Below are 24315 nucleotides of genomic sequence, written 5' to 3'. Positions count from 1 at the left end.
TGAGTAAATGAACCTGTAGCTGACCTGAGTTCCCCTTTGAAATGACTGTGTACAGCCCCCTCACATAGACATCATATGAAATCTGCTGAAGTAGTTTTGCTTTTTAGATTTAGTAGCTCTTTCAATGATATGCGCTGGAAGTCCAAGTAGATCAACAGAAAGACATTCATAACAGAAGGACATATTTTTTTTATTAGATGAAACTTTAGTTTTGGCCTCTACAGTGTAAAATGTATTTCTTGGGCCATACTGTTACGATAAAAGCTTTTCATTATTAGAACATTGTAAATAAGGAAAGACATCCTTCCCATTTGGGAATGCTTTAAGAGAATGTGCGCATGCTCATGTTTGGAGAACTTTCCAGGTTATTTTGGTTCCAGTAGATCCGTAGGGCTAGGTCATGAGAGGATGACTTCAAGTTCAAGTAGCAGTGTTGCTCTTGAGGGTGAAGTACAAAAAGAAGGTGACCAGAAGAGGAATAAGTGGGCAGGAACTGAAGGGAAGTTGACAAAATATTGCAAATTTGCCAAACTGTTTTAATCCCAACTTCAAATCACAGAAGATGGACATCTGCTGCAGCAAGAAATGTGTACTTTGGTTAATACAGTTCTTTGCCTTTCCTTGCTTTTAAAATGTTGTTATAACTTCAGATACAGTCAGCTAAGTCATACCCTAATCGCTTCTACAAACTTCTAGGATGCGTTTCTCTGTATTGCTGATGGTTTCAGTCAGTATGGATGTTCTCCTTGGACTTTAAAATACTCTTGACATTTTCATATCCTTTTGTTTATACCTTTCTTCTTTCTTTTGCTCTGTTTTGAAAAATGAGTGGTTTCAGCTAATCTCTTCTTTCCCTCTCTCAGGAGGCCTTCCCATTGTCCCCTGTCCACCATATCTCCCATTTACTACCTCAAATCCCACTTGTTCATCCCTGTGTTTTTCACTTTGATGTGATATAGCGGTTTCTCCTTTCAAGTTAGTTAGTTACTGCTCTCCCTCTATACCAAAAATTGGATTTCTTCTTCTAATTGGGTTCTCTGCTTTAATTCTGCAATCAGAATGCTCTGACAAGTCCTTGCACAGTTAGATTGGGAAACTGAAGAAAAAAGGGGAAAAGAGGAACAGTACGTAGGAAGCGATCTGGAGCGCTGGTCCTGAAAACATCCATTCTTGCTCAGAATTGCAGTGCTAAATGAGAGTAAAAACAAGAGCACTGGATTAGTCAATTTGGGGTGAACATGTAAAGGCAGGAAAATATGTATGGTATCAAAGAGTGTGGGATTGAAAATTAATCTAGGAGAAAATTAAGTCCCTAAAAATACCTTTGCCTCTCTTTTGAGTAAACTTGTGTTAGTGAATGAGTGGAGATCAGACTGTTGGAAAGCTAATGAAGTGAATAAAAGCCTGAACTGTGGATGCTTCTGCACTACTAAGTTGACAAAAAGCCAACTTTTCTCCATTTCCAAAAATAAATACCCAAAATACACCTCTAAGATGAAAGAGATGTCTGGATGGAATTGCCAAAGCTGATGTTTCCCTCTTTGTCCAGAAAAAGAATATTAAACAGGTGGCTAATAACATGAATTCAGTCCAAGATCTGAAGTTGCACATATGACCTAATAGTAAGAATAAGACAGTTATAATAAATTTCATCCTTTTACTTTGTTGTTTGTTTTCTTACTGTATCAGTGACAAACAGTTGCCAGACAGGCACCATACCTTTTTCTTCTGAAGCACGGTAAATATTTGACAAAATAAAGCCTGCTTTTAGAATTTTAGGCAAGCTCTTTGGATTCTTGCCTTTCTCTTGGACCTCCATCAGTGCCTTTGGGTGCTATGTTCAAATGAAAAGCTTTCAAAAGTGCTACCATGAAAGCGATTGTATTTTCTCATCACAGTCTTTCTGAAGCAACAGGATGTTACAGTATTGCTCTGGTTCTCTCCCTTTGGAGGATGCCCTATGAAACTAGCAGACACCCTGAGCTATTTTTCAGTTGTTAATTTTTAAAGAAAGGCAAAAGTTTTACTAAAATTTTCTATGTTGTATGTGGAGGAGCGCAGATTGCATCATCTGTCCTGATGTATGATCTTTCCGGTGTGGGCCTCATCTCAGGGACAGAAAAGTCACCAAGACTGTTTAGAAAGTTTCCTATTTATTTAAAAATGCCAGGGCTGTCAGCCTCCTGAGTTTGGAGAGCTTCAGAACTCAAATATGAACTTCGAGTTTTCAAATGGCTGAGCAAGAAGCTGCGGCTTGTCTAGATCTTGCTGAGCTTTGGAGGTACTCTTTGAGATGCTTAGGGAGCTGCAATGTATGCAAGAATTTGTGAACTGTGTTTATTGACCTAGTTGTGGGGTTATTTTCCACGCAGATATACTAGGAAGAGCAACAGTGAAATTGGTGGAACATACAAGAGGGCATAACAGTGGCTTAAAGCACCTTTCAGTAGATTCCTGGAGTACGAAATGTGAGAGCTGAGTGTCAGGGTGTTTTGGCTGACTCTAATTCTCCCAGCCTGCTACCACGCTTGGGAATGGAGCTTTCCATTGTAGATTCTCAAACTGATACTGAGGCTTCTAGTTTTGTGTGTTCTTCTGAAGCATTAATGCTTCAAGAGTAGGATTGATATTGCTTTGCTGAATCTTCAATCCACTCTCAACCAAAGACAGAAATGGGGAGAAGGGAGCTGATTAGCTGGATTATCAAACAGCAGTCCCAGTCTCTCGAAGTATCCGTCACCATCACCTATTCAGGACATAGTGGAAGTTGAGAGATTCTTTACAACCCAGTGAGATTTAGCTCTCAGGATCTTGAATTGCTGTCCTCTTGCAGATTTTTTCAAGGGAGAAGAAAAAAAGTTCTCTCCAACTGGTTCCTTCCTGTAATCTGCTATTTGAATTGAACTCATGTTCTTTTTCTAGAGGAGGGCATAGCTGATCTTTTATTCTAATGTGTGCACTATTGATGTTTTCAATTTGGGTCTCATCCAACATCTATTGAAGTCAATGAAAAGGTTCCCATTGACTGCAGTGGGGGATGGAACAAGCCCTTTGTGAGCTATTTATTAATATTTTTTGCTATCTGAAATTCTTGTACTGAAGCTTTCTGAAAAGGTGATGATTTATTTATGTTAATTGCTGACAAATTCTGTGATGTTTGTGAAATACAGATAATGGATAAAGGGGAGGAAAAGTTTTTTAAAAAATTTTCTTTGCAGTACTTATTACAGTCACTGACAGATAAGATGCTCTACTATATTAATTTAGTCATTACAAAAGATTGGCAATAAAAATATGGTTTTAATAGTGTTTCTCTCTGAAGTTAATGCTTTTCTCACTCTATCCTTCCTGCAGTATTTCCATTTAATAACTCATGAATCACTTGCACACTGTCATCCTCTAAATTGTGTACATAAGTAAAGGACTCAGTATGAGTATGAATCTTATGTCCTTCTAGTATAAGACAATTCGGATCCCACTCTAGGTCTGTGCATGCAGGATCAAATCTGGTGCACTGGCGATAAACCTTCAGCTTCACTTCTCTCTTATTTCTTGGAGAGAAGCTGGACAAAAAAAACCTTTCTGGTACATATGCTGTTATGGGGCACAATTTGTCAGACACTTGCCCTAGTCTTTTTCTTCACTTATAATCTCTTTCCTCTGCACAATGCTTTATGCTTTTTGTTTCACCTTTTCCATCCAAACCCTGGGGGCTGTACTCTAGGATGTCTTTCCTGTGTAGGTGAGAATTCCCTTTCTTCTGGCTCTGTGTGTCCAAAGGCATTCATTGTCATTGAGCTTGGTTCCCTTGATGGTCCTGTAGGCTGCTTTGGAATCAGAAGTCATCACAAGAGCAATATTAGAAAAAAGAGCATCCTATGTTGTTGCCTTGCATTTAATCAGTTATGCACTGAATATGGTGATCTAGTTGGCTGACTTGCTGAATAGCTTAGAAGTGGTACAAGTGTTGGTACGCAGCAGGTAGCTATCCTGAATGCCAGTAAATGTAGTACATATTATGTAATTTCCATACTAGCCCTGCTGGCATCACAAGCTGTAAAACTGGTCTGAAAGCAGGGTACTGAATCATATACAGCCCTTGTTTCAATACTAAGGGTGTTCTGAAGAAAAAGACGTAAGCTATTTCTCCATTGGGGATGTTTATTTTACCTTTAGGTGATTAGATAGACCTAGTTTTAGGCTTTGGGCTCTAGCTTAATGCTAGAGGTTTGAGTAAGTATGTCGGGTAGAGTTGAGTCATTCATATTATTGCCTACCTTGTTTCTGATGCTGAAAACGTTACTTGGTACTGCTGTGAATCCCACGCCACTGAGGAGATGCAGTTCTGCTCTCTAGTCAGAGGGTCCCCTCATGTATCATCTGAAAATCTTCCCAGCCGGTATATTATGTACCGGTTATTCTGGGTGCTGCTTTCCATCAGCATTGGAGTATCACCAGGCTGGTAACTTCTAGCTGAGTCAGTATTTCTGTGTTTCTGATTATGATCATAATTAACTTTCATGGGCACAGTCCTCTCACATGGTCAATAAGCAGATCATTACCTTCTTGTATGTGTAAAAGCAAGAGGTTGTGCTCCCTAACAACTTTACAGAAAGCATGCATGACAAGTATCATGGGTTTACTAAACAGGAGGTAATAGAGATTCCTCTATAATGGTTTCATTCTCTTCCCTCTTTTCTCATCTTCTTAGTGCCCAGGAATCTTTCATCTTTCTGAATGAGTTAGTAGTGCCAGGACCATCTTCTTCACTAGAAGACTTGAAAACTTTCTGAGGAATTTTGTCCCAAAGGATATATGTTGTACACAGTGAGACTACAAGATAGATCTTGTGAGCATTTGATGTTGTCATGGTTTGATATCCTAGCTAGAATTGTTCTCGCTGGTAGCAAGTATTATCTGCTGGTTTTCATTTTTCACCATCTGTATGGTGAAAAGATACATGGCAAGGGTCCTCGATCATATCTGCAGAAAAAATAGAAAAATCTGAGCTTGATAAAAGTGTTTCTGAGGACAAGGACCCTAAGAAGTTAAATCTATGATGTACCAAAAGCATATTCATCAGCTTCAGTGCAGCCAGTGGCACACTGCCAAGTGCTCTTTGCCAAGTACAGTTACTTCACTTGAGAGTCACCCTGTTTCTCTTGAGAATTCCTGCACCAAGGACTGCATATGGATTTTACATTAAACGGTTATTGAATGAAAGATAAACAGTGCTTGGACTGAGGACTTGAGCTTAGGCCTCTTTTTTTCCCTAGAGGATTTCCCAGTTGCTCTTCTACAGAGACATACTTCTACTTTTCCATTTGCTTTAGATCACAGACTTCAGACTTCTTTTCTGCAAAATGACATTCTGTTTGACTGAGAGTGGAAAACAGACCCTCTCCTCCAGTTTTCCATCCTCAGCCAACACACATGGCTTAACACACTTCTTTGAGTTTGCAAATGGTGGACTTGCATCCTTTCAGAATTAAGCAATCCAGGACCCATGCCTGCAACTCCAAATCCTTGATATTTGGGGAAAACAAGGAATAGGGTAATAGCTACATTTTCTGCCTCTAAAGATCATAATATCAAACTCAGCGGTGAGCAATTGTGTAACTGTTCTGTGAAGCAGCCTTTTGTGAGAATGGGCTTCCAAACAAGCCTATTGGAGTAACCCTGTCATTGGACTCCTGTGCATTACAAAATAGCCAAGGCTAAAATCATGGTAGTTTGGGGAATCTGCTTCACAGAACTTTATATGCATAACTGTTTGCTCCTTGGGAGGATAGATGAAGGTCTTGATAATTGCACTCATAGGTGTTCATATCAAAACTGAGTAAACGCTTTGTAGATATCTTTGTATTTCTCAAATGTGAGGGGAACTTCAGTGCTCTGGACCTCAAATCTGTGACAGTAGGCGGCATAGCCTTCTTGTTGTTCTTCAAAACCCCTGTGCTTACCTTGTGAGACAGTAGATCCATGATGAACGGCCAACGTGGGCAGTGAGGCATAAACTCCTCCCTCTTTTGCTCAGAAACCATTAATCTCTGCTCTTGAGACTGTTAATAAGTCATAAAACCAATAGATTTTCACCTCCTGAGTATTTTAAAAGCAGCATGGTGTACTTCCTGACTTGTCTGTCAGTGACCCCTTGTAAATGAAGGCAACCAATGTCTGTATTGTGAAATTGATACTTTTGACTCAGGGAACCCCTGTAATAAACCTGTTGATAAGTACTGATTGTAAATTGCCAGAACTCCTGTTCTGTTTGGAAGCAGAAAAGGAAGCAAATGATGGTGTCTTCTAATGAACTGTCAATGTTTCTTTTGCATCTTTTGCTCATCATTTTCTCTTAACTTTTGCTTCCTGTTTTCCTGTTACATTAGCCTGATTTTTTCCCTCCCTAGAAAATGCAATTAATCCATGGCGTCAAGGATAGGGGGGCTGGCATATCTAGTCAGTCCACAAGGGCTTCACAGGTGTGACCCTGAGCATGCATGAGAGCAATAAGTTCTTTTCCTAGCTCCGATGTCCCTAAACAGAAATCGGGGGGACTGGCCCAGTACCATGGACAGAGACAGGTCCTCCTATGACAAGGCATCGATGTGAGCAGCTTGGATTGCTGAGGTGGAGAGGTAGTACTGTACTCAGAGAAAAGAATTCATGTAGGCATCTCCAGAGCTGTACTTACTGGATCTGGTTCATAGTACAACTGTCTCTTAGCTGTATTTTACATGTAAATAGTCTAGCAGCATATCTGATGCTATTAGGGTTCATCCAGGCCTTATTAGGTGAATGAAACACGGCAGCAGAGATTGCCAAGGTGCTGTTAAATGCATCAAAGTATTCAGTTCTGGACAGAATATCAATCCAATCATCCTGAGACTTGGGCATCATGCATTTGAATTGTTTTTTTTTTTTGTCTACTTCTGCTCAAAGCTTCTTAGTAAGTACTTCTTTGCTGAGGATAAGGAATGAATATTGAGGACAACAGTACTTGGTTCTGTGGGTCCAAAGACTCCATGTGCCTGTCAGTCAGACTGTTTTTCAGTATGAATTTAGGAGATTTAGGTAACAATTTATCTTACTTCAGTGTCTTCTTCCCAAGTCCTGCTCAGTGATAGGACTTATGGTTGTAGTCCTAAGCTCTGTCGTAGGACATGACTACATAGTACTTTTTGACTTAGGGCTATGAGACCATCAATTAGACGTACTTGACATGCCATTGTGGGTGAATGTAAAAGCATTTGGTCACTCCCAGGGGAGGGCTATAATAGCATTGCAAATAATTCCTCTACTGGCTTTGATATTTCTTAGTTATCAGGCCAGCTCTGCACAATTCCCCCTTTCTCCAAGTACTGGCTTGCCCAGCTCCGAAGCTTTTTCAGACTTAGCTCAAATGTCTCCCTGGTACTCTGTTGAAAATCTGCCCTAGATATAGGCAGATAAGCTAGATATAGGACTTCACGTTATTGCATTGACAGTCTGTTGCTGCATTTATTTATAACTGCTGCTGGGTGTTCTAAAGGTTAAGCCATTTCCTCACAGAGCGTTTCCAAGTGGGCAGTACAGGGTATCTCTCTGTGTTGTCATTTGGCTACTATACCTTTCCCATTGAATATTAACCTTGGTCTCTCATTGCTCGAGTGACACTTCTTCCTGTTGGAGAAGAGGGTCCAATTTCTGAGATCTGCCAGGTGATGACATGAGGTAATCCACTGACCTTTATCAAGCGCTTGTGTGGAGGACATAACTGCTGGAGCTTATTCCAGTTTTGTGAGAGCAGTACTATAATCACTATTTGATCTATGCATCTGAAATTCCTAATTCTCATTGTCCAAGGAAGACAGTTGCCTGCAGGGGAGGGGGGTGGGGTAGGAGAGTCATCAACACTGGCACATATGTGAAGAAGGAAAAATAGTCATTACTTACCCTATGATAACTATGCTGCTTCCAATTACTGCTGTAATCAATATGAATCCTGTGGCCAAGCTTGTCTTGCTTTTCACTGTCCTTAGTAATACAGACTTTGAATTGTAAAGCTGATGCTGATACAGGGTCATAGCTACCCTGACCTTTATTCAGTACAATGGGAATTCATGTGTGTGATTCTAATAGACATACTATTAAAAATAAAATAATGATCACGTCTTGCATTCATGCACATATATGCACCTAGAGTCCACATTCACTGCAATATTTCAGAGAATCAGTTTCTGTAAATATTTGTTCTTTACTGCATACTTCTATTTTACCGGAATGTTTATAATATATTGTTAACGTATTACAAAATGTGTCTTGTTGCCATGACAAACTTGTCTTTTTAAGCGGTGAATTTCCTCCACCTTCTGAAATTATTTTCCTGAAACACTTGCTGTTTTTATTATTGGTGCTTGCTTTAATTACCATTTAGAAATGAACAGAGTGGGAGGTACAACGGATTATCATTACTTATATATTCAGCAGTTAAATTCATAGCTTGAAAGCCAAATGTAACAAAATGCCCCACAGCTCTTTTACACTTTGCTTAATACAGCTGTAGAAGAGCCTTAATTCATGTTTATACAATCAGTTATAGAGTATTAAGGCTTCTGAGTGACATGGTGGTTCACTAACACATAACCTCTATGGGCTGAGTTTATCCTTCCAAACATCATCTGAGGGGGTGTAACAACAAAACAAAACAACAACACAAAGCCTCTCTTTGTGGAAAAGAGAATTGCTGGAGGAGAAAGGTCCTCAAGGACACTCCATTCCCTGCATGGTCTTTGCCTAATAACCTGTCTAAGGTGATTGGAAAACCTCTGCTGCTTCCATAAAGTGACTTTTTTAGAAGGGATAGTGTTAAGACAAATAAAGGGCAGATATTAGTACATCCAGGATGTTCTGAGCTGTACCCTGTGCTTTTTGAGGAAGACACCTACTATATCAAGTACTCCATTGTGAAAATCCACTGCAATGTTCAGATAGAAATTTAGCCCTAGCAGTGTGCAGTATTTCCAGAAAACACTGCAACCTGCAGTTCCTTTTATGAAAGCTCTCCTGTTGTTTTTTTGTTTGTTTGGTTGGTTTTTGCAAGGCACTGAGTATGCCATTAATCTCAACAAGTCATCCAAAATGACTGATAGTTGAGGCAAACTCTTTCTTAATGTGAACCCTTAATATTCCTAATTTTATATCCCTGTACTTCTACTAAGAGGTCATAGTCCTTAGCTGGGGATATCATTTGGGAATGCTGTAGTGTAACTGAAATCTATGACCTCTTAATAAGCACCAGGAGAAAGAGATGGGGATCATTCTACAACATGCCCTGGGGGTGCTTTCCCTTCAAGAAGGCAAGCTGAAACTGTTCAACTTTTTTCTTTCTTTCAGTTTTTTACCTTCAGGGGGAAATTGATCGATTTGGAGATGATTATTCCATAATCTCTGAATTTTTCTTCTTCTACACTGCAATGGGAACTCCTTGAAGTTTAAAGGGGTTGTGTCTCCTGTGTGCACTATGGAATGAACCCAAGGAGTTTATGGGGACAGCAGTTCTTTTAGCACAGTTAGAGCAATACTAGGCAAGTTTGGAACTGAAACACCAGGAGAGTATGGACAGAAAATGGTAAATTTTTAGTTAAATTTGGTTGACTAGGTGTCATCACTTATCTCACTGGATGCTTCATTTGGGGTTTATTTTGGGGTAAGGAACATGGGGTTTTCCTAGAAATGTGAACGTATAGAAGACACGTTGAAACTGAGATTTCTCATAGTAAACTGAGGGAAACTGGGAAGGTTGAAGTGGCAGTCAACTTCTAAAAAACTTGAACATGACAAGGACTATTTGATACTGATTAAATAGTAATCCGAAATGCTGGAAAAGTGATCTATGAATTTTGGATTAAATTTACTCTTTAGTATAGTTTATTAAAGTTATGTTAAGTTTGTACACATACAAGTGAAGTGATTTAATATTTTTGTCTGCAATATTTATGAAGCACATGAAATACAGTAAATTATTGTGCCTGTGTATAAACAGGGATAGTATGTTTTTGGAACAGGGAATGAATTGCAGTGCTTCAGAATGTCTTTAGGAATAAAACTTTATATAGGATGGTGTCATGGACTGGCACTTCATCGATATATATATAATATATGGAAGTTCATTTTAAATTTCATAAAAATACCTGCCACTGACTTATTACCTCCCTAACCATGACCAGAAGTGGTGTCTCTCGTTTGTTTTAGCGCTGCATCCCAGCAGGAAGTGCAGCCTAATGACTGGAAGAAGGTTGGGTGACTCATGCGGGGGAGGCTGGAGAAGGGTCAAGTTTTCCAAGTACTTTACAAATCTACCAGCTGTAAAAGTGATGGATAGGGAAATGAAGCGGCAGTTGCTGATTTACCTTACTCTGACAAATGTAGGCTTCAGCACGTGAGTGCATAACACATAAATTTTTCTGTTAATGCATAAATGGACATTAATATTTTTTTCATATGTATGCATTTATTTCTCATTTCTATTATCTGATTTCAGTATGTGGTCAGAAATGATGCTTGGATTTTTGCAAAAATCTAATGTGTTTGATCTTTCCTGTACAATCAGTCTCTAAGCAACACATCCTTTGTCCTGAACTATTTTAATAAGTCAATAACCATAGGTTTCTGTATGATTCTAATTATTCTTCTAAACTGCATTTCAAATACTTTGAACAGTTTTAATGTTTGCTTCTGCTATGATGTTATGATTAGAATATTTTGCATTACAGGACGATCTTTCCTTTCTTAAGAATCTGTGTAGCCTGACTGGAGAATGTTTTTCAATTTAAGTCCATCAGTTGCTGGCTTTAATCTTTGCTTCACCGAGACCAATGGAAATGTCATTATTATGTTCATTGAGGGCAGGATTTCTACTAGTGAGTTCAAATACCCTTTGGATTGTGTTATTGCTCTCAGGATTTTTCTCTGTGGCACTCAGATCTCTGCCTTTCCAACACTCTTTTCAAAATACTCAGTACTTAACAAATGTACTTCCAAATAGCTTTTCCAAAAAAGCTGACAGTCAGTGGTATTAACCCTGTAGTTACAAGTGCTTTCCCATGGTGCATTAGTCTCAAAGCAGTAAAGCTTCCCTTGTCTGCCATGATGCCAGGTGCTTTCAAAAGCAGAGGCTGAGAAAATAAAGAATGAGATTTATCTCATTAAAAGTAGATACTGCCACTTCTGTGACCTTCTCCACCTGTCATTGTCTTTGATTTTCTCTTGTTATTTGGTATGCTTATTCTTGCTGCTGAGGCTCTACTTTTTTCCTCCTCTTATCTTTATACTTCTCATGCTCTTACTGAGTGTTTCTGGAGGTGTGCTTTTATTTCTATCGTATTTTCAGCTATCAGCAGGTCAGATATCCCTGCAGTTCTCCCTTTGGCTGAGAAGGGTGGAGATGATTTTCTCCAGTGCTGCAATATCCCACTGTGTCTCTCCTTCTTGTCTGTTCTCCCTCCTTTTTTGCTCTTCACTTTTCTACTGTTTGTTCCCTTTTTGCCTCTAGGATCTCCAGAATAGTGCTACTATTCCCATTGGGTACTTCAGTAGGAACAGCAGACTGCAAAACTCATTCAGTAAACTTAGTTTCATTCTGTAGCCTCTGCTGGACTAACTTTACACTGCTTTTTGTAGGAACCGAAAACATAGATGCTGTACGCTCAGGTCTACAGCCCATTTTGTTATTTGCACAGTCATTCTTTATGGTGGTCTCTTTCTTGATTTGGTCACTTTTTAACCAGTTTTATTAACATTCTGACTTCTGTCTAATGCTTTCTATACCATAGTGGATAGCACTGAAAATATCACATAGTGTTCCCAAATTGTGGGAACATTTGTCCTTTGTAGTATGTTTGGTAAACTACACAACTTACACTTTTTGGTCAAATAATAGGCATATTGGACCCTAATTTATTGCTGCGGATGAGTTTGCTTATGTTGAGTTGGCTTCATGAGAGGCTGTTGACTTTTCTGTTGCATTTCTGTTATTGGTCAGTGCCAAAAGTGCTTAAAATTACTTGTGTAGTTCTACTCTATGGGTGTGGAAATAGGCCTGATACAATTTAAAGACTAGGTTCTACCTGTTGCAAAATTCATAGGCTTCAGTACAAAATCAAAGAAAAATTCTCTCTGCTGTAAGTCTCACAGATCTTTTCATAGAATATTTTTGAAACTACACTTCAGTTAGTGGATCTGATGATGTTAGTGTGGTGAAAGGGGTTACCAGATGTAACTGGTTAATAAATAATTGTTCAGTATGTCAGTATTGTTTTTCACATGTGGGACAAGCTTTACATCTGATATGCCTTAAGAACTGTACAACACCTCTCAGTCTGTCTCTCTATGCTCCGAATCTTTTTTACAACTATTTATCTACAGTACCATGAAATGTCGCCAACCCTGCAGAAGATAACAAACCCATGAGACATAGTAGGGGGAGACAGGAAACTCTGGCCAACAATAATGTGGCAAACCTCTTGCTCTTGTGAAAAATGCCACAGGATCTCTGCTGCCCATAAGAAGCAGATTGCACTAAGGCATAATGGGTGGATTGTTTTATGCCTGCATTGCCAAAAAATGGCCAATGCTTTCTTTTTCAGGTGAGTCATATACGTGGGAGCTGCATGTTTCAGAATGGTATTGTTCTCCTTTGTCACTCCTTCATTTTGGATGCAAATGTCAGTATGGTCATTTTTAAAAGATGTGGGGAGGCTGGCTGTGGTGTCCCAGCCACTGGTAGAGAAACTGCTCCCACATGCAAGGGCTTTAAGTCCCATACCATTCTGAATCATGGGGTTGAGGAGGTGTTTCAGGGTAGTGTTTAACCCTAATCCTGGCCCTCCCTTTTCTCCTTGCCTCTGTTCTCTGGGAGTTCTAGCACAATATTTTGACTTGTGAGCCCAGAGGGTTGACTGTGTGGCAGACACTTAAGGTAATTATGGGCTTACTTATACATTTTACTGTCAAATTACGTAATTTTCGATAGAGGGCATAATGTATGCTTTCTAATACACACTCTTTGAGGCTTAAGGTTCTGCCTCCTTTTAGATAGCTTAAAAGTCAAACCATGTGTCGTTACAGACCTTGGTGCAATTGCTATGAAACGTGTATAGCATTCCTCCCTTTCCTCCCATAACATTCTAGGCTGTATTAATGAGGAATGCTCTGAGGAAGAAAAGGTTGGATCTGAAATTTTTTACTGTAATATGTGGAATGTGTTTACTAAACTGTGGAAGCTATTAGGGGTACAGGAAATGTTGCGTGTTTTGGTAGTCAGTATGCTCTTAGTGAATTGAGACATGGAATAATCATTCTTCCATCAGCCAAGTGTAGTAAATGTGGTTTGCAAACCGAGTATTATTTGCATAGTTTATAGGCTTGCTGGCTATGAAGTATATATTTTTATCAGAACTACGTGCGTCCTTCTGAGGAGGGGAAATGTGCAGAACAGAGAAAGTCATCTTTTAGAAACAAAAAGAGTAGTAATTATTTTGCTGTTGACTAAAATTAAATTTTGATTAACGTTGCATTTGCATTTGTTGATGATTGAGAAACTTAAGAAATGCTACTTTAAGTGTAAAATTTGTTCTCGTACTCTTATGGAATTGACTTATTTTGAACGGGAAAGAGACACGTTTCTTCAGCAAGCATCTTTTTATACAAAAAGATATTCTAACTTTTGACTGACTCTAAGTTCATTACAGTATTCTTTCTACATCTTTCTTATGCATTGTTTTACATGCTGGTAAGGGTCTTCGTTCTTACTGCTTCTCAATGAGCAGTTAAATCAGATCAGAAGAAGAATCATTTTATGTCAGATTGCATTTTAGCTTTAGGGACATAGCTCCTATACATGACTTTTTAGTTGTTTTTTTATCTAATGGTATAAAGATATTGTATGCTAAAGGTCCAATATGATGTATGTTTCAATTTAAAACATGATTTGCAATTAAGATTTTTGCTAGCATTTCATCTGTGAGGAATGTTAGTAGTCTTCCCTACTTCTTCTCAGGAAATGTTCCATCAACTCACAGGTCCAAAAAGTGTCCATTTTTGTACATGGATAGCTATCATGCACTGATGAAGTGTTTCTAAAATAATGTGTGATGTTATATAATCATGTAAGTAAAGACTGTAGCATTCTCCTTTTCCAGACCTTACAAGCATAATCAGGCATGCAGTATTTTACAAAACAATAAGACTGAGCAAAATGCTTTCAGGATCTCACAGTTCAATCCCTGCTTTTATTCTCTTTTTAACGTAGACCTGGCTACGTTAAATAGTAGTTCAGTTGAAGTTCATGCAGTGAGTGGATTTATCATTCAAAGATGAGTAGCTAAGTAAAGTTACCTCACCTTAAAGTTTGCAGCTCCAAAAGTGATCTCATAAAATGTGTCCTCATATGTTCTTTGGCTCTTTCTACGAGCTAGAGCAGGAAGACAGAAAGAAAGAATCAGATTCTTTCTTTCCAAACTAAGACACGCTTTTTAGTCTGTTTTCCCCCTTGATATTTAAAGTTGAACCCAATTATTAAGCCTACTTGTTAAATATTCTAAGTCTTACCTTTCTAAACTTTTGTCTTCTCTCTCCACTTTTCATTTAGTTCTTAAGTTTCTTACCTTTCTTCCTTTCTGTTTAATGTTTCCTGACACCGTGGAAAAATCTTGTCCTGGTAGAAAGGGAAATGTTTCTATTTGATGGCTGATAAGCAAATTAATGCAAGAGGTTGGTCCTTTAAGAAGAAAATAAGTCCACTGATTTCTTCTGTTGTTAATCCATGAGTGGATGTTAAGCTATTTAAAATGACTGATCCAAAAAAGCCAGTCTACATAAAAGCAGATTCACAGAGTGCACAGTTGAATGTGGAAGGGACCAGGAAATAGCAGATGAATTAGACAAATTACTATACCTTTTTGTAAGTAATCACAGCCAGAATCTTCTGGTTCATGCAGATAATTAGTAACTTCAGTGTTTTCATTCAAAGACACACAGTTCTTTGCTTCTTCTACTTTTTTTTTTTCTTTTTTCTTTTTTTAATAATTGGGAATTTTATTTCTACTTTGCACTCACTGGTGAGGAAATACTGAATGTGCCTGTCTTAAATCCTTCCTGTCTGGGGTTTAACTCCCAATGCAACTCTATCTTTTTGCCTTACACCCTTTGATGTGTTTATTCTCACAGTATCTCAGTAAAGTTGGGGAGATCTAAGGGTGCTTAAAACTTAAATAAAAAAAAATGAACTTAATCACTTAAGATGAGATATAGGTGCTCACATCCAAAGCTGTGACCCTGAAAAGCTTTGCTGAACTCTTATCTCCTCAAAAAGATACTGTTCTGGAACACTTAATGGTCTCTTGTCTCATCTTGAGTGTAAAAGTACTTTTTTTTTTTTCTCTAAGCTGTGGACAATACAGAAATTAGTCCCACATTGAAAAGCAGTAAACTTCAGTGAAGATTTTAACTTAACAGGTAAAGGGGTAAAAGTGAGCAATTTCACAGAATATTAATCCTTTCCACATTGCCACATTTTTTCTTATTTTTTTTTATTTTTTTATTTTTTTGACCATTCCGGTACTTGTTACAGGCTGTCAGTGAAGGAATCTTTTGCATATCAGTGAAATGATACACCAGGGAATTGTCATTCAGGAGTACTCCACTTTCAAATCTGAGGGGCTTGAAGATGCACAGGCTATTTCAAAAGGAAATGTAACACATTCAAGGTGGATACTAATAATGCTACCTTTCTTGTTCAGGTTGCTCTTAAATTGCATCATGAGGTTCCAGTGCAGGAAATGCTGCTAGAGATCCTCTGGAGAGGAGTGAGGAATGGAGGATGTGAAGAGAACATTCTGTTTTTTCTGTGTTGTTCAGTGATGTTGAAGTGGTGCTTTCACTGTTCTTTGAAGATCTCAGGTTTTCTCTTTGCCTTAGATAGGAAATGGTATGGATAAATGACGTTCCAGGGATGAAATTGCTGGTAGAATGCAGAACTCCTGATTTAATTGAAATGTTAAGCTAGCTTTTTCTATATACTAGTTATGTCAGTTAATACTGTTACAGAGAAGCAAGTCATGGTGCGTGCACGTACTATCGGTCACTTCCACAACAGATTTCCTTATAGCTGTAATTGTATTCAGAAGTGAATGTTTTATTTGAGATCTCAAATACTGATCTTTGTAACTCAAAGTAGAAGATACGTTTTTAATGATCAGAGGGTGGCATCTGTTAACTCTAGCTGATTTGCGTACCTGTATTTCATATAAATTTATACAAATGATTTGAAAACAGGCGTGCATCGATGTATAGCCAACATTTGGTATACTGACTGTAATTGCTACTCTTTGAAATGACATTTTTACATTGTTAGATGATCAGAGGGCTGGAACACCTCTCCTATGAGGAAAGGTTGAAGGAACTGGGATTGTTTAGCTTGGAGAAGAGAAGGCTCTGGGGGAACCTCACTGTGGCCTACCAGTACTTGAAGGGAGCTTATAAACAGGAGGGGGGATGGCTGTTTACGAGGGTGGGTAGTGATAGGACAAGGGGGAATGGTTTTAAACTGAGACAGAAGAGGTTTAGGTTGGATATTAGGAGGAAGTTTTTCCACTCAGAGGGTGGTGAAGCACTGGAACAGGTTGCCCAAGGAGGCTGTGGATGCCCCATACCTGGAGGCATTCGAGGCCAGGCTGGATGTGGCTCTGGGCAGCCTGGTCTGGTGGTTGGCGACCCTGCACATAGCAGAGGGGTTGAAACTCGATGATCACTGTGGTCTTTTTCAACCCAGGCCATTCTATGAGTCTGTGATTACTTGCAAATGGCTCTCCAATCTAAGAAATTTTGCACGTGTGTAAAATGTCTTCTGGGGAAGAAATCAAAGGATATTAAATTGTGTAAGCAAGGTGGAGAATTTGTTTGCTAAAATCCTTAATTGCTGAATGAATATCTTAGTAGCTGAAAAGATGTGCAGGTGTCCAAGCCCCTTGTCACTTTGTACCAAAAGTTAACAAAACAGTCCTCTGTTCCTATATTTCCACCACCACTCAGTTTAATTTATGAAACTTAGAAGAGCTTAATATTTCATGAATACATATGACCAGGCAAAACAGTGAGCAAGACTGTATCTGTGTGCTTTTAAGGAATAGTGAAAGCAGTATTAGCATCCAAATTGAGGTAATAAAACTCTAAATTTCAACATAGCCACCTCAAATTCTCCACAAAAATAAATCTTTTCTCAAAAAGTAGAAGTTAGATGTTAATGTGGTAGTCTTCTTCAGCCTTTTATTTGCTGTTACTTACTGATGTTTGCAATAGTAAGTGATGAAGTAAATACCTGAGGAAAGGACCATGTATTCATCATAGTAACCAGATTAATTTAGGATTGTAAGCTAAATATGCAGGTCTGCTGAACTAAAGGGAGGCTGTACCCAATTGATAGTGAACATTGAGGCCCCTGCAATGTTAGCATTACCCAGAATTTTCCATTGTGGTCTGCAAATCAAAAAGGAAAAGGGAGATGAATAAGAAAGGTGTATCACATGGAATGGGGGTAGATTTCAGCACAAAAATCCTTGCAGTAGTGAGCAGTAAGTGTGTTAAGTCTGTATCCTGTGGTATGACAGAGTTGTATTAACTTGTGAGCAAACAAACTCTTTCCCAGGATGCTGCTTCTGTTCCAGGGCTGGCAAGATCCCCAGTAACTTGAGTGTTTTTTCGCTTGTTTTAATGCACAGCGCGGATACGCCAAGTCTGCGTATTTGATTTGCAAAGGACAGAAATGTGCTGGTTTTTCACTTAGTTGTTGATGTTGCATGTTGTCTAGATAGCATGACAGTCCTTTCATAGATTCAACTCTTTGAAATACGAATTTCTGTAGTTTCACATCTGTGTTCTCTGAACTTGGCAGGTGACTGAATCCAGAAGACAGGCTTTTTTTTTAGTCACTGCAGACGGAGGTGTTGTTAACATGGAATGTGTTACTCAGACTGTTGAATTTGTTTGTTCACTGTTGGCCTCTGCTGTAGGTTAGAAAAGTGTACAGGCACCTTTCTGAACAGGGGAATGGAATTCAGTCTGTTAGCACAGTCACACACTCATTACAGTGTTTCATTTTATATTCCATTTTTCCTTGTTAATTTGATCCTGTCAGTAGTTAAAACCAGGTAATTTGATCCAGAAATGATGTGAATCATCTATGGAGAATTGAAGCGTACGGAAATTTAACATGAAAGAGAGACCTGTCTTGCACCTGTTTTTCTGCACCAGTATACAGTGACCCTAGAGAAGTTAAACAAGGAATTTTCTTTTGAAAGAGAAGGCAGAATTTCTGCATGATATTAAGGAGGAAAGAGCCTCGGGGAGGATCTTTCAATCACTCTGAGCTGACAAAATACTCCAGAGCAGCACAGTCCACTTTTTCTGTCACGTTGAAGAATGGAGACACAGTTCAAGGGTGTGCTATTAGTATCGCCAACCCAAACTTCAAGTGTGTGTGTGATGGAGAGGACCCTGCTGTAGACAGCTAGCTCAGCTTCTCATTTGTAGTAACTTGAGAGCACTAACAGGCCTTTTCTTGAGATCTTATTAAAGATAAGGCTCAGAAAATTCTTGAGGAAATTTGAATCATTGAATTATTTACCATTATTTTAAAAGTTGAGCATACTGACTACTTTTTAAATATAGAAAACGAAAACAAAGGAGAATAACCTGGTGAAGTATAGGCACTTCTGCCACCTTTATTATCATCCTGTGCCTCGCTCAGGTGGTGTTCACAGTTGCCTGGACTACTATCCGACTTGTGCCTTGAGGACATCTACAGTGCTCATGAGACAAGACTTTATGGAGCAGACTCGCACAGCACTCTGCTTCAGAAATGAAGTGATTGCTGGCCATAAGAAATCAAAAGGGAGCATTACATTACTTCCCACTGCAAATGTGATCTGGACCAACAAGCTGTAACCTGCACTGACAAGAAAATTAGGCTCACCACTCTATTTTAAGGGGAAAAAGCATTTTTCAGTAAGATGTAAGGCAATTCCTCTCTGTAAGTGTAGGTGATTGCCATATCATCGGAGATAGGGTGAGTGGGAAACTATAGAGTGGTTCTAGTCAGCTACTTTTTGATGCATCTGTGTAATTGATCAAACGTGTCTTTTGTCAATCTGAAAACAGAATGAACAAAGGAGATGGTCTCCTACATAGTTCTCAGTGAAGCAGATAATCTTGGTTCACTGAGCAGTATATAAAAATGAAACACTTTTGGTATCATATGGCATGATGAATACTTGATTTTTACTGCACTTGGGGAACATGCCTCCTCCTTCAGCCACACCACCTGAGTATGACACCTACAGCTTCCATGACTGAAGAGGTTGAGCAATACATTGTAATGGAGGAAGACTTGGTGGAACCTCAAGGTAGGCATTTATAGTCTGTCATGACAAAAAGCCTTGCGCGAGAACAAATATATAAGCTTATTTTTTTCAGTTTATAAAACTATGTCTGCCAGGGTTTGTAAAATGGGAGCAGTAATTGGGATCAATATGTAAATGCCATTTAAATTCTCCACAGTTATCCCATATCTCAAACATATGATGCGTGACTTCCATCTGCAAGAAGGGTCACAAGGAGGGTCTGGGAAACTACAGGTCCATCAGCCTGACCTTGGTGCCAGGGAAGGTTATGGAGTTGATCATCTTGAATGAGATTACATGGCATGTGTGAGACAGCCAGAGATCAGGCCCTGTCACTATGGGTTTGTGAAAGGCAGGTCCTGCTTGATCACCCTCATCTCTTATGATCAAGTGACCAGCCTGGTAGATGAGGGAAAGGCTGTTGACATAGTCTAGACTTCAGCAAAACCTTTGACACCGTCTCCCACAGTATGCTCCTAGAGAGGCTGGCAGCCTGTGGCTTGGACAGGTACACTCTGCTGGGTGAAGAACTGGCTGGATGGCTGGGCCTAGAGAATTGTGGTGAATGGAGTTAAATCCAGCTGGCAAGCGGTCATGAGCGGTGTTCCCCGGAGATTGGTATTGGAGTCTGTCCTGTTCAGTAACATTGTTGATGACCTGGACTAGGGAATTAAGTGCACCCTCAGTAACTTTGCAGGTGACATCAAGAAGGGAGGAAGTGTTGATCTGCCTGGGGGTAGGAAGGCCTGGCAGAGGGATCTGGACAGGCTGGATAGCTGGGCTGAGGCCAGTTGGATAAAGTTCAACAAGACCAAGTGCCAGGCCCTGCACTTTGGCTACAACAACCCCAGGCATCACTACAGGCTAGGAGCAGAGTGGCTGGAAGACTGTGCAAAAGTAAATTGAGGGTGTTTGTCAACACCTGGCTGAACATGAGCCAGCAGTGTGCCCAGGTGGCCAAGAAAGCGAGCAGTATCCTGGCTTGTATCAGAAATAGTGTTGTCAGCAGGAGCAAGGAAGTGATAGTTCCTCAGCACTGGTGAGGCTGCACCTTGAGTACTGTGCCCAATCTTGGCTATAAAACAGCAAGACCCTAGAGTGTGTCCAGGGAAGGACAATGAAGCTTTGAAGGGCCTGGAGCACTGAGGGAACTGGGATTGTTCATTACGGAGGAGGATCAGGAAAGACGTTATAGCTCTCTACAACTCCCTGAAAGGAGGTTGTGGGGGAGTTGGGGATGGCCTCTTCTCCCACATAAGTAATGGCAGGACTAGAGGGAGTGGCCTCAAGCTGCACCAGGGGAGATTCACACTGGGTGTTAGGAAAAATGTCTTCTCTGAAAGTGTGATCATGCACTGGAACAGGCTGCCCAGGGAGGTGGTGGAGCCACCATCTCTGGAGGTGTTCAAGAAACATTTAGATGTTGTACTAAGGGACATGAAGTGATGAAATATTGGTGGTAGGTGGATGGTTGGTCTGGATGATCTTGGAGGTCTTTTCCAACCTTGGTGATTCTGTGATTCTATATGTAGGTTGCTCTGAAAGTAATGCCTCCTATTTATTTCCCTGGAAACTACAACAGATACAAAGAGCACAATAACACTATTTTATAGAGCAAATTCTCTGTTACAAAACACTTTTTTTTTTTTTTTCAGCAAAGTCACCACCATTGACCGGTTTGTGTGGATGAGCAGATTAAGACATTCTTCATTTCATAGTGTGACAGCTATGCACGGCTGTCCAGAATGTGGCTTGTCTTTTGCTGAAATGCACCGCCCACCACCTAGTCACCTAGTCCAACCCTCCCCTCCTGCCTTGGGCAGAGTTATTAACTGCTGTGATAGAATCATAGAAAGGTGTGGGTTGGAAGCGACTTCAAAGACCATCCAGTTCCAACCCCTCACCACAGGCAGAGTTCCCAACCTCTTGATCAAGCTCTAGATCAGGTTGCCAGGACCCTGTCTAGCATGGCCTTGAATACCTCCAGGGACAACATCCACAACCTCTCTGGGCAACCTATTCCAGCACCTTGCCACCCTCTGTGAAATACTTGCCCCTCACATCTAATCTAAATCTCCTCTCCTTTAGTTTAAAACCATTTCTCATTCTCCCATCGCTATCTACCCATGTAAAATGTTGATTTCCCTCCTGTTTATAATCTCCCTTTAAAGGTTTGTTGGCCATTATTTTTTCCTGGATAGCCAGAAGCACAAAAGCCCAATGGGATTGCAGCCCACCACCACAGAATTCAGGTGTGTTTGCCCCTTTAGAAGAGTCAGTGTGGTCTTTCTTGTGCCTCTGGGAACTAAATGTGACTCACAGCCAGTACTCTGGGCTGTGCTGAATGGCTCGCCTTCCCCTAAATCTTGGTCCTGCAAAAGCACGCATAAATCTTTCAGTGTTACACACAGAAATCAGAACAATGCTGAATCTGCCGGCCATTTCTTCATGTATGGAGTGGTCAGGAAGGATGATGTCAGGAAACTGCATGGTACCTCACAAGAAAGCACTCTTACGTGAACAAGCAGTAGTCATCTTAGAAGGAAAACAATGCATGGAGTCACTGTGTGACTCCATACATTATTTCCTCAGTGCCCATGGGACCACAGATGAGTCAGCAACAGTTCATGGTTTGTAGTAACAAAAGTAGCTGACAATTGTAACAAAATCAGTATGGATGCTTGGTTCTCATCCAGGGCCAGCGGGAGGTTCTCAACCAACAAAGCCAATGCAGTCTAGTCTATCAGGACATCTGTTGCTTATGAGGGGAGCGATGTAAACAAAGAACAGCCCTTTCTTGTTTTATCTGCTCATTAACAATGTGGTGCCTTGTGAACCATAAACATACAGCGTGTGTTACTGGCTTTGGTGCTGATTATACTGTTGGCAGATAGGAAGTCTCTTGTTTTAAGATACTTACATTGTTGTGGGAATAAAGTACAGGAGTGGGTCTGCACCACTGAAATGACCAGATATCGTAGGGTATGGTATCACTCATGTCTCGTTCACACTCCATCAACAACGTAATGTTGGAGTATCTCACTCATAGTGAGGCTTCTACTGAAAGAGAGAAGGCAGGACTATACTGGGCCACAGGGAGACAGCAGATGATGCTGAGGTTGTCACCAAAATGTCCTTGAGGGAGCAAGGTATTTTTAAAATAAAAAGCAAAAGCTCACGGGAAGCAGATTTTGCAATACTGCAGAAGAAAGTTCTTTCCAACCTGATGGGAAAATTCCTTTCCTGAACTACTTATTAGGTGATTGATTCAACGCTCTGGGTATGGTAAACACTACCAGCAGGCACCCAGAGGAGAACGTCCATCCCACACTTTGTGCTAATTGTGACCAATCTCCATTACTCTGTAAGAAGATGAGAAAAAAATCTTCACAAGTCAAGTTACACAAGTCAAGAAAAAGATGAAATCTTTCTTGGTTCTTGCAGTTACTCCCTGAATTATGGAAAAGAATGGAGAGACAAACAAGCATGTCCCTTTTCAAGCCCCATTTTGACTCTTGTGCCCAAGCGCAAGAATAATTCATATACTTTGCATCATCCCTCTCTGATCCAAATGAATTCCAGCTAGTTGAGTGGAGCAGACGTTGCCTGAGAGAGAGATTGTGTTATGCATTTATGGGAGCTGGGTCCAAATTGCTCTAGGCTTCCAGTGTCATGTGGGACTTACCATTTCACCAAATTCCTTCGAAAAATTCTATTTCTGTATTGTTGTTCCCTTTTGCTTACCATTTGGTGCCTTGGTTTTGTTGTGGTTTTCATAGTGATTTGAAAGCAAACAGCGCCAAAATCTTCAGAGGGTTAAATGTTAACCTTCAGTGATTGTGTAGAAGTCCCTTTGACCTCAGGAAGACTTCTGCTCATGCAAGAGTAGAGAGTACTGCCTTGTGTCTTGCAGCCCTCAGGCAGTAGTTAGAATTTGTTCTAATTAATGGAGTATCTAGTAGGAATTATTCTGCATTTCCCAAATACGCAACCCATGAGTTCTTCTGTTGGTTTGTTCTTCTGTTTTAATAGGCGTTTCAGACATTTCCTCTAGGCTTTCAGAGGAGAAGTCATATTGAGTGCATTATTCAGTATTTTAGGCTGCGCTCATCATTGCATTCTTCGTAATCAAAGCACCTTTTTCGTTATTGTGTATATTCATAAACTACAGACAGCATGCAGTACATAGATTTGGCTGCTCTTCCATAGTCGCTCAGAAAATTGTAAGCAAAATTGCTTTTCATTTTGCCTGACAGCCAGTTTTAATTTTATTCATCATTTTATCAGATTATATAACATTTCTGTTGTGTGCAACTGTCTTCACACTGCTTTCCTCTCTCTTCCTTTTTTCCCCTATTATGTTTATGCTGAAAGTATGAAAACAACAATAAAGAAGACACCAATAATAGCTTCTTGCAGTAAAAAGGGCTTATTAAAAGGATATTTTCTGCCTGGGTGAAAAAATTCCTTGAAAATATCATAAATACTTTATAACACACAGAGCTACACTTTTATTGTCTTCAGAAGTTGATTGTCAAGATAAGCCATTTTAGAAAAAAATACAACACAAAAATGTCACATTTAAAAAAATAATTAGGTGAGTTTTCTTCACGGTCCAATTAGGCATATTCCAGATGAAACATCAAAAAAGGATTGAGTAACCATACGACGGGTGAGAGCTTTAAAATCAGTCTGATGACAAAGCAGATATACTTTCATTTTCTAGAGAAATTGCTAATACTGTAACATCCAATGGGCTTGGTTTTATTACATGTTTACAGGGCTCTTCATTGTGGTCCCAGCAATATGAGGAGCTCTGCAAGCATGCAATAAAAACTGAACAGACTTGATGTTAGCGCTGTTCATCGGTGTCCCTTGT

The 24315-nt window shown here is 39.8% G+C and overlaps 1 protein-coding gene and 1 non-coding gene across 21 annotated transcripts in view; both read left to right on the top strand.

Annotated features, from left to right (window-relative positions):
- The window catches only part of ZNF521 (zinc finger protein 521), a 232920-nt gene that overhangs the window by 25076 nt on the left and 183529 nt on the right, over nucleotides 1-24315 (top strand). The gene's annotated exons all lie outside the window — the stretch shown is intronic.
- On the top strand, nucleotides 24199-24271 carry MIR1597 (microRNA 1597). The gene has a single exon (NR_035083.2). It is a non-coding gene; the product is annotated as a microRNA 1597 (primary transcript).

The sequence above is a fragment of the Gallus gallus genome, chromosome 2 (genome assembly GCF_016699485.2).
Source record: "Gallus gallus isolate bGalGal1 chromosome 2, bGalGal1.mat.broiler.GRCg7b, whole genome shotgun sequence".
Classification (NCBI taxonomy): Eukaryota; Metazoa; Chordata; class Aves; order Galliformes; family Phasianidae; genus Gallus; species Gallus gallus.
Note: the sequence above shows the minus strand (reverse complement) of the source record. Positions and strands in the feature narration are given on the sequence as shown.